This window comes from Heptranchias perlo, chromosome 27 (assembly GCF_035084215.1).
Source record: "Heptranchias perlo isolate sHepPer1 chromosome 27, sHepPer1.hap1, whole genome shotgun sequence".
NCBI lineage: Eukaryota > Metazoa > Chordata > Chondrichthyes > Hexanchiformes > Hexanchidae > Heptranchias > Heptranchias perlo.
This window is the reverse complement of record NC_090351.1, coordinates 32,374,751-32,390,586: the sequence shown is the minus strand read 5'-3', so window position 1 is coordinate 32,390,586 and position 15,836 is coordinate 32,374,751. Positions and strand designations below refer to the sequence as shown.

Below are 15,836 nucleotides of genomic sequence, written 5' to 3'. Positions count from 1 at the left end.
CATTAATGCAGCTCGTTGAAGATGGAAGGCTGTCCTATGAAATTTATATTTGATTGAATTTGATCAAAATATTGTTACTACCGACCTTCTCCACCAGATGGTGAGATCATTATTCATGTACTATATGAAATCTGCACTGACTCACATTCTACAGAATACGTGCACTCCGTGTATTGATCATTAGGTACGTACAACCAGTACTCTTACACATGTCTTATTAGGTTTGTATTTACTTAAATATATCCAAAGTTATTCACTGAAGATGTAATTTGACATCATCCAATATATCTCAATTATATGTGATATTATAGTGAATAAATTGTCTTTTTAAGGTGTTTGAAATTCTCCGATCCTTGCCCATTCCGATCCATGAAAGTTAATTTGCTAAACAAAGAGCACATTCTTTAACTCTAGATGAAAATAATTCAGAACCAAATAATAGAGCTAAGAAACAGTTTCATTCATGAAAAAAGTTGTGTTGCTTATTTCCTGAAAATCCTTGAATTTAATGCAACACTGATCTTGCTATTTCACCATGGAACTCACAGCCTGTGTCTCTCTTATTTTCAATTGCACTTATTAACTAAAAATGCAGGATCGGTAATTTAATTTTCCACTGCTGGAACCGCGGAGTGCCATCTGTGGAAGGCAAATGGTCACAGTTGAATGACGAGGTTACTGTGGTTATGTCGATATTCTGGTAGTTTCACTTGATTACATATTGGGAGGGGATGGAGGTTGCAACGAAAATGAGGAATATTGTTCACTTTTTGGTTTGTGCCTGTTCTTTTTAAATTCCGTCATTGTACTTAAGCAATTTATAAAATATATCAAATGCAGCTCAAATTCATATACCAAACTCATTTCGATACAGCGTTGAAAGATTTTTTTCACTTTCAGGCTGGAGAGCAATAATTCTAACTGAAACAATGTGGTATGATTGGCTTGGTTTGTATATGAGTAATAATTTCCTATTTAAGTTTGAGCAGTCCGATATTCAAAATCCTAGAAGTCGCAGTAACTTTTCTGAAATATAAAAGGATCGATTCAGTTTGAATCGAGGGGTTCAGTTTGAAAATCTCGAAGAGAAGGAATCGGTCAGAAAAATATTCCAGAATTAAAGGAATCACTGTTTATCTGAAAGATTTTTTTCAAATGTTTCTTAGAGTTCCAACTTTTAAAATTTTGTTCACTGGAGGAGTTATATAATAGGCTTTCTGCTGTAAATGTAGAATTATATCATCACTGTTGGGTAATGTGCTTGCTTCTTTAATACATTTGATTCGTGTTTTAAGTTTAATGTCAGGTAACTGAAGGAAGTTTTGAGGTAAAAATGGGTGGAATGTGCACCGTACATTCTCCACCCATTCGTACCAGCAGAGAGCAGCCTTAAAGGAACAGTAGGAGGCTGCTCATTAAATGAACGAAGTTCCTTTAAGTCAAGATGGTGTGACTTGCAGGGGAACTTGGAGGTAATGATGTTCCCATGCCCCTGCTGCCCTTCTGCATCTGGTTGGTGGAGGACGCGGGTTTGGGAGGTGCTGCTGACGAAACCGTGGCGAGTTTGCTGCAGTGCATCATGTGGGTAGGACACACTGCAGCCACAGTACGCCGGATGTGGAGGGAGTGTTTGTTTGAGCCAGTGGGTGGGTGGTGGATTAAGCGACTACTTTGTCCTGGAAAGTGTGGAGCTTCTTGTGTATTGTTGGAGCTGCACCCGTCAAGGCAACTGGAGAGTATTCCATCACAATCTTGACTTGTGCCTATTGGGTGGGAGAAAGATTTTTGAGAGTCAGGAGATGAGCCACTCACTGCAGAGTATCCAGCCTCTGATCTGCTCTAGTAGGCACGGCATTATTTGTGGCTGGTCCATTTGAGTTTCTGGTCAATGGTGACCTCCAAGATGGTGATGTTGGAGGGCTCAGCAATGGTAATGCCATTGAATGTCAAGGGGAGGTAGTTATGCTCCTTCTTGTTGGAGATGGTCATTGCCTGACACTTGTGTGGCACGGATGTTATTTGGCACTTATCAGTACAAGCCTGGTTGTTGTCGAGGTCTTGCTGCATGCAGGCATGGACTGCTTCGTTATCTGTGGAATTGCAAATGGAGCTGAACACTGTACAATCATCAGCAAACAGCCCACTTCTGACCTTACGAAGGAGGAATGGTCATTGCTGAAGATAGTTGGGCCGAGGGTGCTGCCCTGAGGAACTCCTGCAGCAATGTTTTGGGGCTGAGAAGATGGGCCTCCAACAATCACAGCCATCTTCCTTTTGTCAGGTATGACTTCCGCCATTGGAGAGTTTATCCCCTGATCCCCATGGACTTCAGCTTTATTAGGGCTCCTTGGTGCCACACTTGCTGGGATGTTGCCTTGATGTCAAGGGCAGTGTAAGAAAAGCACTACACAACCTTTCTATATTATTATTATAAATCTTATGTTAATGTAGAATACATGTTAAATCAGCTGTGAACAAAGGGCTTGTTGTTTGTGTCAAAACAAGCTGCTCACAACCTTGAGAGAGAACACCCTTTTGGTTAACTAGCACCTGGGTCACCTTAATGGTGGTATCATTGGAGGAATGCAGAAGGTTGTTAAGATTAGTGCTGGGGAACCAGAAAGGAGTGTTGCTGTGCTGAATGTTGGGAGTATGGGAGTGAGGCTGATTGCCTCCATTTTGAGACACAGGAGATGATTGATGGGAAGCTCAGACATACAGAGTAGTTTGTCTTTCAAACATATATAAGTGAGGTGTTTTTTGGTAATGAGGCAGAATGTTCTGGAGGCACAGCTGGACTCCCCATTGATTAGTACTCTGGCGGGTGCACACCCTGAAGTACTTGTTTCATGAATAATCAGCCAGGTTGTATCAATCTAACCAGCATACTTAATTATACTATTGTATTTTAACCATCTTTGCTACTTGTTATAACTCATTAATAAACCTATTATACTTAACCCTTTCTCTGTTCCTGTTCACATTTTTTGTGTTTACTGTCATATCATCATGAATGAAAGAGATTCAACTACCTCAGCCAATCTGAAAATGTTACAAAATAATCAAACAATGCCAAATTTCAAATGCAATGTTTTATTCTCAAGCAGCGTTTGACAAGGTGCATGCTCAGGTTTAGGGATCCAGGTACTTATTCAAAAGTTATTAAAAGCTTGCTCCATGGTGCAAAAATTGATCAAAAAGACTAACGGGATGTTCATCACAAGATAGTTCGAATGTAAAAAGAGGAAAGTCTCAGCTGCCTCCACTAGTTTACTATCATCTGTAAACTTGGCCAATTGAGTTGTACTGAGCATCTCCAGGTCGATGTAAATTAGAAACAATAGGAGACCCAGCACCGATCTTTGGGGCACTCCACTCAGTACTTCTTCCCACTCTGACATCAGTCCACCAGCAAACATCTACTGATTCCTATCTTTCAGCAAATTTCTTGTCCATTCCAAAGCTGTTGTCTTGAATTCCCATTGTGTTCAGACATGTAGCAGCCTAACATGAGGAGAGTAGTCAAAAGCTTTCTAAGAGCCCAGATAGGCCATGTGAAAAGGAAGGTCAGTGAGGTTACCCTGACAGGATCTTCCCTTACTGAAACAGAGTTGGCTTTTATTTATTAGGTTATTATACAGTTAATTCTCATTTGTTCCTGATAACTGATTGCAATACATGGCCTGTTATTGATGTGAGAACATCTGCAATTTGCCAAATTAGATTCTTCACCTTTACTGAATATGGATATGATACCGGCTTGTTTCCAATCCAATGGAATCTGCCTATAACTATTTCATGATGACTGTCAGCACTTCACAAATCTCATCCCTTGACTTCCTTAGTTCCCTGTGAATTGTTAGTTTATAACCTTTTTAAGTCTGTCCGGAGCTTCCATCTTGTTGATGTTGAAATCCATAAGTATAATTGGATTATTGGGTTGGAGGTTATCGTAATATAGACATCTCCAGTGAACACTTCAAGGAGGTAATCTTAAACACAAACTTAACTTTTAGATGCTGACCTCCTCTGTGTTTATGTTTAATTTCATCACAAACTGTTTCTCAGAAACTTGGGAAATCTTGATGGCTCCATTGGATGTTCTAGGCCAGGGTCCACTAACTTTCAATCCAAAATGTAAACCAGGTTTGTCATCTTGAATCAATGGTGACTTGCATCTGAATTTTACCGATACCTCAATGATAGCCAAACCTGGACTCCATGACCACCTGTTCAAATTACTGAGAACATCATTCAACAACTACTTCTCATCTGATCTGCAAATTCCTGTCTGTGTTTTGTAATTGTTTCCATGAGTTAGCCACAGCATCGATCAACGCAAATGTGAAAATGAATTGAGGTGCCCTCCCCGCACACAGACATGAAAGAAAAAAGAGACAGGAAATCCAGGAGTGTGCATTTCATGATTCTATTTTATTGAGCAATTTTAGGAACTACACTAATAAAGAGATTCCAAAGGATAGAAAAACCAGCTGTGTGATGTTAGGATCACATTTACATCAAATCAGGTTTCACTGCAGAGGTCATCCACCTTCAACAGAAATGTGTATGGCTCTGGAGTGAAGCACTGCACCAATAATATATCACAGCTGAATGTCCAAACCAAGAAAGAACTGAGTAAAAGTGCTACACAATCAAAGAGGAGATATAATTAGACTATATCAACATTCTCATTTCCAATCCAGAACTAGTGATCTTTAAAAGCCCACCCTGACAAGACATTTATTTAATTTTTCATTGCCTTTCAGTTGTAACTTAGTGGACAGCACTGCTGAGCACCAACACACAGCCAAGCAGTCAACGGTGTATCTTTGTTTTTAGTCATCCAAGATGTGATGACTTCATCTCTCACACTGGGCAGCCAGGTGTCAATTGCTGCAATGGGGAATCAGGTGACTGGTTAAGTCAACATGAAAATGGGAATCAGGGTGAGCTTTCAATGAGAATATAGATGAATAAATTAGACAGCCTTAGCCAAGCCCACACGGTTGTTGCCACTGTCGAAAATGGAGTAATATTCTCCAATGAACACATCTCCCAGAATCCAGAGGTATCCACCAGAGCCGCCAAAACCACTTGTGCAGCTGACTTGGTCGCTGTAAGTGTACTGTAAGAAAAGGGGGAACAATTAATACTGGGTCATTTGTCTATCTCCTTGAGTGATCTCTACAGCATGTTTGATTAATCTCTGAACAATTACTCCTTTATATCTTTTGAAAATTGTTGGAAATGTTAATGAGTATTCCAAAAGGAAATGGGACAAGGGGTGAAACTGTTTACTTCTGCACCTTGTGTCAGTGCTGTGACAATGAGAAGATATTGAGCAAATTCCAGAGCAGTTTGCAGCTTGCTGCGGGAATGGCTTCCAATTCAATATGGCCATCAAGGTAAATGGGCAATACCAGTACCAGAAGCTTCCACACCAAGCAGGTGGATTCTTGTGCAAGATGCTAACTTTGATTGGCAGCTCACCAAGTGAAGCATCAACACACAGAGCGAGGGAAGGGGTCAGAGGAGAGACTCTGTGCTCTTTCTCTCTTTCCTCTTCAGACAGAGAGAGAAAATTGGCAGCCCCACAGTAAATGGCACAAACTTAAATGTCAAAAGTGGTTGACAATGGCAAATAAACAAAAATAAGCTCCCATCCAAAAATTGTATCTGTTATAAGACTAATTAAAAGGATATATTGCAATAAAGACATCAACACATACCTTCAACGTGTATGCTTTGGCAGGAAGAGGATAGTCAACTCCATTGATGGTGAAAACCACATCAGGCATGCTGTTGATATTGTTACAGTTTATGGAGTACTGGAAGAAAATAGCAACAGTTTATAGTGATTGTTTCAGCGTAGGGATTTACAACCAATCATCTATAATTAAATGGAATAACTAGTTAATCACTATTGGAATTAATGTGAGGTGAAATTGGAAAAAACAAGCAAGCTGAAAGAAAATTGTTATCGAGGAATATTGCCAGTTACCAGAATATATTTAAGATAAATTAAGCAACAACACACTAAACCTTTCTAAATATTAGAGCTCATCTAAATGTTAAAGCAATAATAGGATTGTAGGTTGTGGATTTCTTGTGTTGACACTGTGGCCTATTCCAGCACTATTTTTTGTCCTTGAGTGAATAGACTCAAATATGTAAAGATTCTTTACCTTGCACTTGCAACAAATGGTGATGCAACTCCAAGCATTTCTGGGGCCGTACATCTGTGCTACAGTGATTGTTGCCTCATTTGTATGGAATGTAATTTAATACCCCCAAAGAGGCTGAGGGAATTTTTGCAGAGCCAATTATATATGAGAAATTGCAATATTATTAAAATATATCAATTTCCACTTTGTAAGTACTTAAATTCTGAAATTGTCTGCGACAGGCTACAGTGTGAAACAATCATTGATGCACTCTCAGACAATCCTTCACTGCACCAGATACTGTAACATGGCATCTCTACCTCGCCATAGGAATTTGGAGTTGCTCCAATATACTGCTGAATTGTGTCGATGGCTGAGCTGGAACCAACAAGAAGAGAAGTGCCAGTATCAACAATGGCAGGACAACCTCCATCGCAAGCCACAACCTGGCCATTAATTGTTACTCTGAGGGAGATAATTGGATCAAGAGTTAGTCAAAGATCTAAAAAAACTACACTTATTAGACCAATTGAACAAGTAATACCAAGCTGGGGTTCCTAATCAGCTATGATATACGTTATATCTTCAGTAAATGCTGACACAACTGACATTTTTAAAACAGACTCAGTATTTTAATCCTTCATTTCTTTTAGCTTGTATGTTTCAACATAGTTTGGTAAAATCAGTTTTCAGTAGAGAAGCAGACAGTATCAAGTTCTACCGTCCACTGGCACTAATGCCTTTTGGTCCAATGATGCCAAGAACAGGTGCCCCATTTCCCACTTCCTGACAGTGTGATGGGAAACCTCATTCATGGGCACAGCTGTGAACCGACCAAGAGTGGTTTGTAAAGATCCAATAGTTCCACCAATAGGTGGCACACTTGGACGCCATTGTGTGTAAAATTGCAGGACAACCACAGGCCCATATGTCAGGTGCAGTTGCCCCTGTCCAATCAATAAGATAACAAAAATGCCAATACAGTATAAGGTTATGGGTGCCACAGACAGACACTTGCCCTCATTTTATGAATGAGAGTTGAATTCAATTAACATGATCTTTGGCCTTTCACGACCAACAGAATTTTCATATGGTCGCTATTGACAAAAAGCTCTTCAAGTAAAATATATGTACTTCATGGTATCATAGTATCAGAGTAGGTACAGCACAGGAGGAGGCCATTCAGCCCATCGTGCCTGTGCTGGCTCTTTGAAACTGCTATCCAATTAGACCCATTCCCCTGCTCTTTTCCCATAGCCATGTAAATGTTTTTCCTTCAAGTATTTATCCAATTCCCTTTTGAAAGTTGCTGTTGAATCTGCTTCCACCACCCATTCAGGCAGTGAATTCCAGATCATTACAACTCACTCGTCTGATCAAATGCATCCTCATGTCGCCTCTGGCTACTTATTTTCAAACCATTGGATTAAACATTGATTGCAAGACTGAAATACAGTGAATGTGCTCTCTACTGTAATCAGCCTTCCAAAAATGTTTTCACCTGAAAAATATTATTAGTGACATCCTCAGCACATTGTCTCAATAAAAGTTTTATCTTTTGATATGGTTGATTTGTCGAACGCCACTTTCAGAAGTATCCCAGTTGTAGATGGGAAAATCACTCACTGGTCAATGAGGATTTGCCAATAGGCTTCATGAGTAACGGGAACCCAGTTAATTTGACCGGTGTAGTGGTTTGGATCAATTCCACCAAATACAACTTCACTTCCGGACTGACCATCCTCTCTGTAAAACATAGATTTTTAAAAAAAGTTCAGAGACAAAGAAACAATTTCATTCACATTGAAATATTTCTGGTTTAGAGGTTTAGCACTTGGTGATGTCACTGCCCATTGGATATTGTATCTAAATCATCATTTTTCCAAATCAGTTATTAAAAGTAATTAATTGCAATGTGTCAGTATCCTTGCCATAAATACTCCAGGAAACTCATGCCATCCAATAGGATTCTATCTGCTCAAATAAAGCAACTATGCCTTTTAAATAAATTATACAGGATTTAATCTGTGACCTTTGGGATCCTATTGGATTCAATTCTAAATTGGGCTGATAGCACCAGAGAAGGGATGCAAGGTTTGAAAACGAATAACTTTGATAGAAAGCTCTTGCATTTATGTAGTGCCTTTCACATCCTCAGGATGGCTCAAAGTGCTCCTCAACCAATGAATGCTTTTGAAGTATAGTCACTGTTCTATAGATAAATGCAGCAGTCGGTTTGTACACAGCAGAGTGCCACAAATAGATTGAGGGATTTCCGTTGGACAGGACACCTAGTAATACCTTGGGACCTTTTACACCCACCTGAACAGGTAGGCGGGGCTTCAATTTAACATCTCGTCAGAAAGACAATACCTCTAATAATGCCGTACATTCTTAAAACTGCAGAGTATGTCCGACAATGTCAATACCACACTGACTCATCAGCCTGGAGTATGTGCTGAAATTTTGCAGTAGGATTGAAGCCAAGACCTTCGGACACAGAGGTAAAAGTGTTACCAACTGAGTCAAGCTGAGTTTTTTTGGGTGAAAGCATAAAAAAACAGTACCTGCTTCATTTAGGGGTTATACGATGGAGAAACAAAGACATACGAAATGTTTACCTGGATAGGTACACAGCGAAGAGGGGCTTCTGCACCAATTGTTGAGACATCATGTTATCAAACACAGTCGTGGCACCTGATGCTGCAAGAGATGCATAGCCCAAGCCCAGAATTCCATCGAATTTACTGTAGGTAAAGAAACTGCCTGGTTCGGTCTCACTTAAACCAAATTCTTGGTTGCTGATAGCTACGTTTGAAAGCTAGAAAAACAAGATAATGTGATAAATCATGAGGAATTAACCAAAATCTTATCCAGTGAATTATATCCGCTGGATAATTAACTCCAAACTTGGCTCTTCTGCAATAGTTTTAATAAGTTGGTGGGGATTTGTCTCCTGCTTTTGAAACCATGCTGACTGCCCCTATGATATGTAACTATGTACAAACAGTTTAGAGCACAGATGTTTAGACTCGAACTTCAAATTTCATGACATGATGACATCCTCTTCATAAATTGATCACACATGGCGAGTAGGTTTTTCACAACCTCCTGCCATTGATAGTTCCATCTCGTGGTCAATTTGATGCCCTTTTGTTGCAAAGTGCAAATAATTTGGAAGTGACCCCATGATTTCAGTTCTTTGGTACTTACAAGAGATTTTAGTTGTAGAGTTGGGAGGCAAGAATTGAAGTTTGCTTTTCTCCAGTTAACTTCACAATTTCTAGTGTACCTCCTATCAATATAAAACTCGCCTCTAAAACTATTGCAGAAGAGCCAAGTTTGGAGTTAATTATCCAGCGGATAAAATCAGGATAAAAATCAGGAGAACATTAGTAAACATCCGCTTTTATTCATCTGTTTAAATCATGCTTTCTTAAATTAAATTTTTTAAGACGATTCTACACTATTTGTTAAATATTATTGCAGTACTTTTATTTTACTCTTTGTATCTAAAATCAGAATTTAATGAAAGAGAACAAATTTGCATTTATATCGCACCTTAGGATGTCCCAAAACACTTCACAGCCAAGCAATTACAGCAATGAGATAGATGACCAATTCTACTTTTTTTTGGTAGTGATGGTTGAGGGATAAATGTTGGCCAGGACAGTGGGAGAGCTTTCCTGCGTTTCTTTGAATAGTACCTTGGGATCATTTACATCCATCCTGAGAACTTTCGTCTCATCCGAAAGATGATACCTCCAACAGTACATCACTCTCAGTCTGGATGATGTGCTCAAGTGGGCTTGAATCCACGATCTGCTGACTCAGTGCTACCACTGAGCAAAGGCTGTCAGATCCCACATACAACACAAATAGGCGTAAAGGTCTGAGTTGAACTGAATGGTTAGATCAAGAGAGTATTTTCATGAAATTTCTATGATGCTCCAACAAAAAGGAGTTCTGTCAATAAATTTATGAAAGTCGATCTTACACTTTATATTTATATTTTATATATTTTATAAATAAATCTTTTATTTCAAATCATCAACTTGAAGCTCGCGATACCCTCTGCTACATCATCATTAGACATCCACTCAACTGTCCGGCTTTTCAACTGATCCAACTCATTATGTTTGATTCCAAAATCTTTGTATCTTTGACTTGAACCTGTAACTTTTGGAAAGCAATTATCACTGTTACGGGATTTGATTTACTTGATGAGGATCACAGTCTACTTACTCTGACAGTGTCATATCCCAGTATACCAGTCATGCTGCCTGTGCCATACTGGATAGATAAGGACTGGTCATTTGACTTATATGTTGAGGACTTTTTTGGGTTGAATCGGTGATGGTCCACTGCAAAGAAACATCCATTTCATCAAATTATTATAAAGGTTTCAGCATTTAATCCAATGCTGGTTCAAATATTTGTGCCAAAAAATAATCTAAATTGTCACATTGAAGATATAATTTATTTTTGTTACCAAGCATCCCATCCAATTTTCTGTAGCCTCATAAGTGTATTACTGGTTGCCATTTTCTTGGAGGGAGACCCAGGTACATGAAGAGGATCAGGAACTTGCATGGATTTTTTTTTTTAAGGGAGCCTGAAATAAAATGTGTGTGTGCGCGTGTGTGTGCACGTGTGTGTGTGTGTGGGTGTGTTGGGGTGGTGGGGTGGGTGTGTTGGGGTGGGGGGCTGGCTTTGTGGAAGTGTATATGTGTGTGAGTGTGTCAGAGTATGGTTTGTGAGTGTATATGTGTCTGTGTGAAGGAAGATACTACATGTTGGGCCAGGTACGGTCAGCTGTCCTCTTGTTAGCCTACTCAGTGAATTTAAGCTTAAACCTAAATCTAATTTAACCTTAAACTTCAACCAGACACAGCATTATGGAGAATGTGTCTTTATTGTTGATTGTTGACTTTGTTCAGTTTACTGCTTAACTATCGGTTGGGATTAGCAATAGCCCTCTAACGATTAGGAAAGTCAAGAGCATAAGCTTGTTTAACAGCAGGGTAAAATTTACTTACTGCATGGTCGTTGGGAACAGTAAATTGATGGAACCCAAAGATTGGATGAGCCAGTATCAAAGATGACGGTGAAGCTCTGTGGTGGATTCCCAATGCTGATTGCTCCATAGTACGACAACTGTCAGCAAAAACAAAATGTCCACAATGTATCAAGTGGGAATATACCCATGTGATATTAGGTTAATATTCCTCTGTATCCATCAGTAATGGTAAATCCCCCGATCACTGCTTTTGAAATCACGTGGTACAGAATCAGAAGTCTACAGGCCATTTAAATTGAAGAGAGATAATGAGTAAGAAGAAGAAATCACTCTATTTCTATGTATTATACTGATAATGTATTTCATGGTTGAGATGATGTTGAGCGTTTTGACCATGCTGTCTTATATTTAAATTATATCAGCACAAACTATCTGCTAATGAATTTTTACCTTTGAATAATACCTAGCTCTGAGCAGAATACAAATTATAGGCGATAGCTGCAATAAATGTAAGTTTAATATAAATATATTAATATTTTCCAACTTTTGTTTACAAAACTCACAGATTACTTACATCCAGGAAGTTAATCAATGGTTCAGTTGATCCCAGGGATTGGGAGGGTCCTTCAAATTTGGAACAGGGATCATATGGATGATTCTTGAGGAAGTCCTCAAGAAGTCCCTTCTCCTGAAGAACTTGACGGACAGGTTTACCCTTAATCAAGGGCACTCTGTAAAGATAAGAAGTAAGTTTGAAATTTCATCAACTTTTAATGTTCCTTGCTGACAAATTATTCTTTCTATCTCTTAACCTTAGGTAATGAAGTTAAAAATGTAACTACAGAATCCTTTTTCTTTGTCACTTTTCCCCGCTCCTCTCCTTTCCTAAAGATGTTGGCTCTTTACTGTAATATGGTTCCACAGGTGCTTATCAACATTCACTACCACATCCAAGTCTGACCCATGACAGGGAGTTGCTGGACACCAGCCCTCTTTTTCTTGCAGTTACAGCCGTGGGGGCTCCAAACGCACACAAGGAAGATATTTCATTAATTTTTTCATCAAAGAAATATATTCTCCAAAATTTAGCCAAAAATCAGATGATTTCCTACTTGAATAAACATTCAGAGAGCTGAATGCAAGCGAGCGTGATGAGTAGCCACTTCATCTTGTCCGTTGAATTGGTTCAGACACTCTTCGGAACTTAAAGTTTGGGGTCTATGCAGCAACATTTATACTCGCTCAGACCAACCTATTCCATTGTCACGAGGACCCAGATAAGATCATTCAACATGAGAAGTAAATATTAATGTACTCATGGTTAGTTTATCTCAAACACAATCCCTTTTATTAAGGACACTCTTCAACTTAAAAGGCACTTAATTAATATAAGTTGTATTAAAATAAACCATGTTAAGTGTTGTATTATTAAAGATTAGCCTTATAACTGATAAAGCAATCATAAATATATTTGCAAATTGGGTTAAAAACAGTCTTATCAAAACCACAAAATAGTATTGCCACGTGTACATCACAAGATAAATTAACTGCTTCACTGCTGGATATAACATTTAGCTGTTTAGCCACGCGGATGTTGAAACATATCCGTTACTGAATGCCCAGGAGTGCGCTACTTGGTTTTACTTTAATTGAGGGGGTTCAATTGACACCATTAGCTGCAAGAGCGATGCACTGCTCAATTAGATATGTCAAAAGGATATTTTGTGCATTTGAAATATGCTCTTATGTCAAGCGTAGATATTGGCTTATTGGTAAAAATCACACCACTGGTTCATAAAGCTTTAAGCTCCAGTCCAGGACTCGAGCACATAATCTAGGATTGCACTTCAATGATGCATTGAGGGAATGCTGCATTGTCAGAGGTGTTGCCTTTCAGATGAGATATTAAACCCTGGACCCTTCTACTGTTCAGGTGGACTGTTTCAAAAAAGAGTAGTAATTCTCCCAGTGTACTACCCAACATTCATCCCTCAGCCAACAGGAACAAAATAGATTAACTGGTCATTCATTTCATTGATGTTTGTGGGACTTTGCTATAATGCCTACAAAACAACAGTTTCGACATTTGTGTGTTAGCTGATTTTAATCGCAGTAATGCAATTGATTCCAGCATTTTCCAGCCCGTGAAAGGGACAACACCAAGATTCCCACTCCTGATTGTTATCCAATGGACTCTGTTGGAAGGTTGCATCCATGGACATTGGATAAGGAGAGGATTAGGCTCTGCTGTGATCGCCCCTATGCCCAACAGCCCACTTGCACTCACTGTAACAGCTCAAGTCAAGAATGGGAACGTGGGTGAATTCAGCAGCTGCCAATAAATGAGAACCTCAACATATGTCTGCACTTTTTTGGAGACAAAAGAGGAAATGTGTACATTGCGCATAAAGCCATACTGGAGACCTCTGGGTAACTCCCATCATGTTCTGCTGAGGCAAATGAACAGATGTAACACAGTCAAATGTCCCCTGTTTTCCTGTCGGTTCTTGTAAGATATGCCATCCACTTAAGTTGCCGTTAGTCACCTTGTATTATTTTGTTGCCCAAGAAACTCTAGCCGTTTTTTTCCATTAAGGAGGAATGACTGCCTTCTTTACACAGGACTATCAACTCTTTCTTTGTTTGATAACCTGTTGCCCTTTCTGCAATGGGTAATATTTAACTTACTATTTATTGCTCTAATGCATAATCTATTAATTTAGCTGACCCAACAAGGGCAGAGAAATGGGTCAGACTAGCTCAGCGATTTATGAAGGTTCATCATGACTTCCATGCTTTTGTACACTATTTATAAAGCCCAGGATCCCGTATGCTTTTTTAATAGCTTTCTCAACCTGCCCTGCCACTTTCAATGATTTGTGCACATATACCCCTAGATCTCTCTGTTCCTGTACCCCTTTTAGAATTGTGCCCTGTAGTTTATATTGCCATTCCTCATTCTTTCTACCGAAATTTATCACTTTGCATTTTTCTGCATTAAATTTCATCGGCTACGTGTCCGTCCATTGCATCAGCCTGTCTATATCCTCTTGAAGTCTATCAGTATCCTCCTCACTGTTCACTACACTTCCGAGTTTAGTGTCATCTGCAAATTTGGAAATTGTGCCCTGTACACCCAAGTCCAAGTCATTAATATATATCAAGAAAAGCAGTGATCCCAGTACCGACCCCTGGGGAACACCACTGTACACCTCCCTCCAGTCCGAAAAACAACCGTTCACCACTTGTCTCTGCTTCCTGTTTCTTAGCCAATTTTGTATCCATGCTGCTACTGCCCTTTTATTCCATGGGCTTCAATCTTGATGACGAGCCTATTATGCAGCACTTTATCAAACACCTTTTGCAAGTCCATATGCATCACATCAACCGCATTGCCCTCATCAATCTTTACTGTAGATGTGGCAATCCGGGATGGTCTTGCTGTCCACAAACTCCCACATACTACAATTCCAACACACACCCTGTACTGCCATCTCTAGTTTTTATTTATTTAATCAGTAGTTTATATCTAGGACTAATAGAATCACTTGAGATCTAGATCATATTTGGTAAATGGATTAAGCTTTAATATCAAAAAAATTAGTAATTAATTTTTAAAAATGTTATGTACTTTTTATTTGAGTTTTAAAAGTTGATAGATTAGTTTATAGTCCCTTGGTTTAAATCACTTTGCGCTTCCTTCCCCCTCTGCACCTCCTTCCCACGCTCACTAAATTCCCATTGAAAGTCCTCACTCTGTTAGCAATTCACCCGTGAATGGTTCACTTTCTGTCTTTACCAAGCTCTGTGCTTTTGCAAAGCTCCTTGTACTATATAACCATTCTGACACATCCTAGTTACAATTGGTGAGTCAACTTCCACCCAAAATTATTAATACCTAGTCAGGAACCTACTTACAGCTGATTGTCTGCTAACTATTAACTGCCACTGACTTACAGCTTTTTAAAATTAGTCAACTAAGTTTAATCTCAGTTAAATTTCAGTTTGATAAAAAAATAAAACACACCTACCAGTGAATTCCCATACTCACCAAATTCCCAGTTGCAAGTCCTCACAGTGTTAGTTCAAAATCAGCGTATGTATGCTAAAATTTCCAGCAGAAATTCTCAAACTATCGCACTCCACATGCTGCCAACTATCACTTCCAAGGAGTTGTATTTGAAGGCAGGAGTCTCTGGTGCAGTCCTCATTGCACACATGATGCTTTCAAATTGGTTGCTCTCTTCAGCTGAACAATTTGAGACAACTCTCCTTCAAGGGCATAACAGCAGCCCTCTAAGAGCTGCTGGCTCATGCAATTTTGCGATTTACAGCCAACCAATTTATAGGTCTGATTCTCTGTGCACATGAAGGAGTCATTAAATTATGCCACACTTACACAGTACAATCCTCAGTATTAATTTTCCCATGTAATTTAGAAATACTGTTAATGGTTAATTTTTTTTTCTTTTAATTGGTTAGAACCTTTGATTTAACAATTACTCTTCTTGTTCAGCATTTTGCTATTAATCGCTCATGACTTCAAGTTAAAGCTTTCACAAGAAAACAGTTTTTGATGTCAAAAAATCCTGCAAACATTTGCATTGACATTTTCCATTGAGGAATGTTAATTTATTCGTGCACTAAAT

General features: G+C 39.0%; 1 pseudogene; it reads right to left on the bottom strand.

The window, feature by feature from the left end:
* Positions 1-4,954: 4,954 nt before the first annotated feature.
* On the bottom strand, positions 4,955-12,419 carry LOC137344540 (pepsin A-like; annotated as a pseudogene).
* Between the last annotated feature and the right edge of the window lie 3,417 nt (positions 12,420-15,836).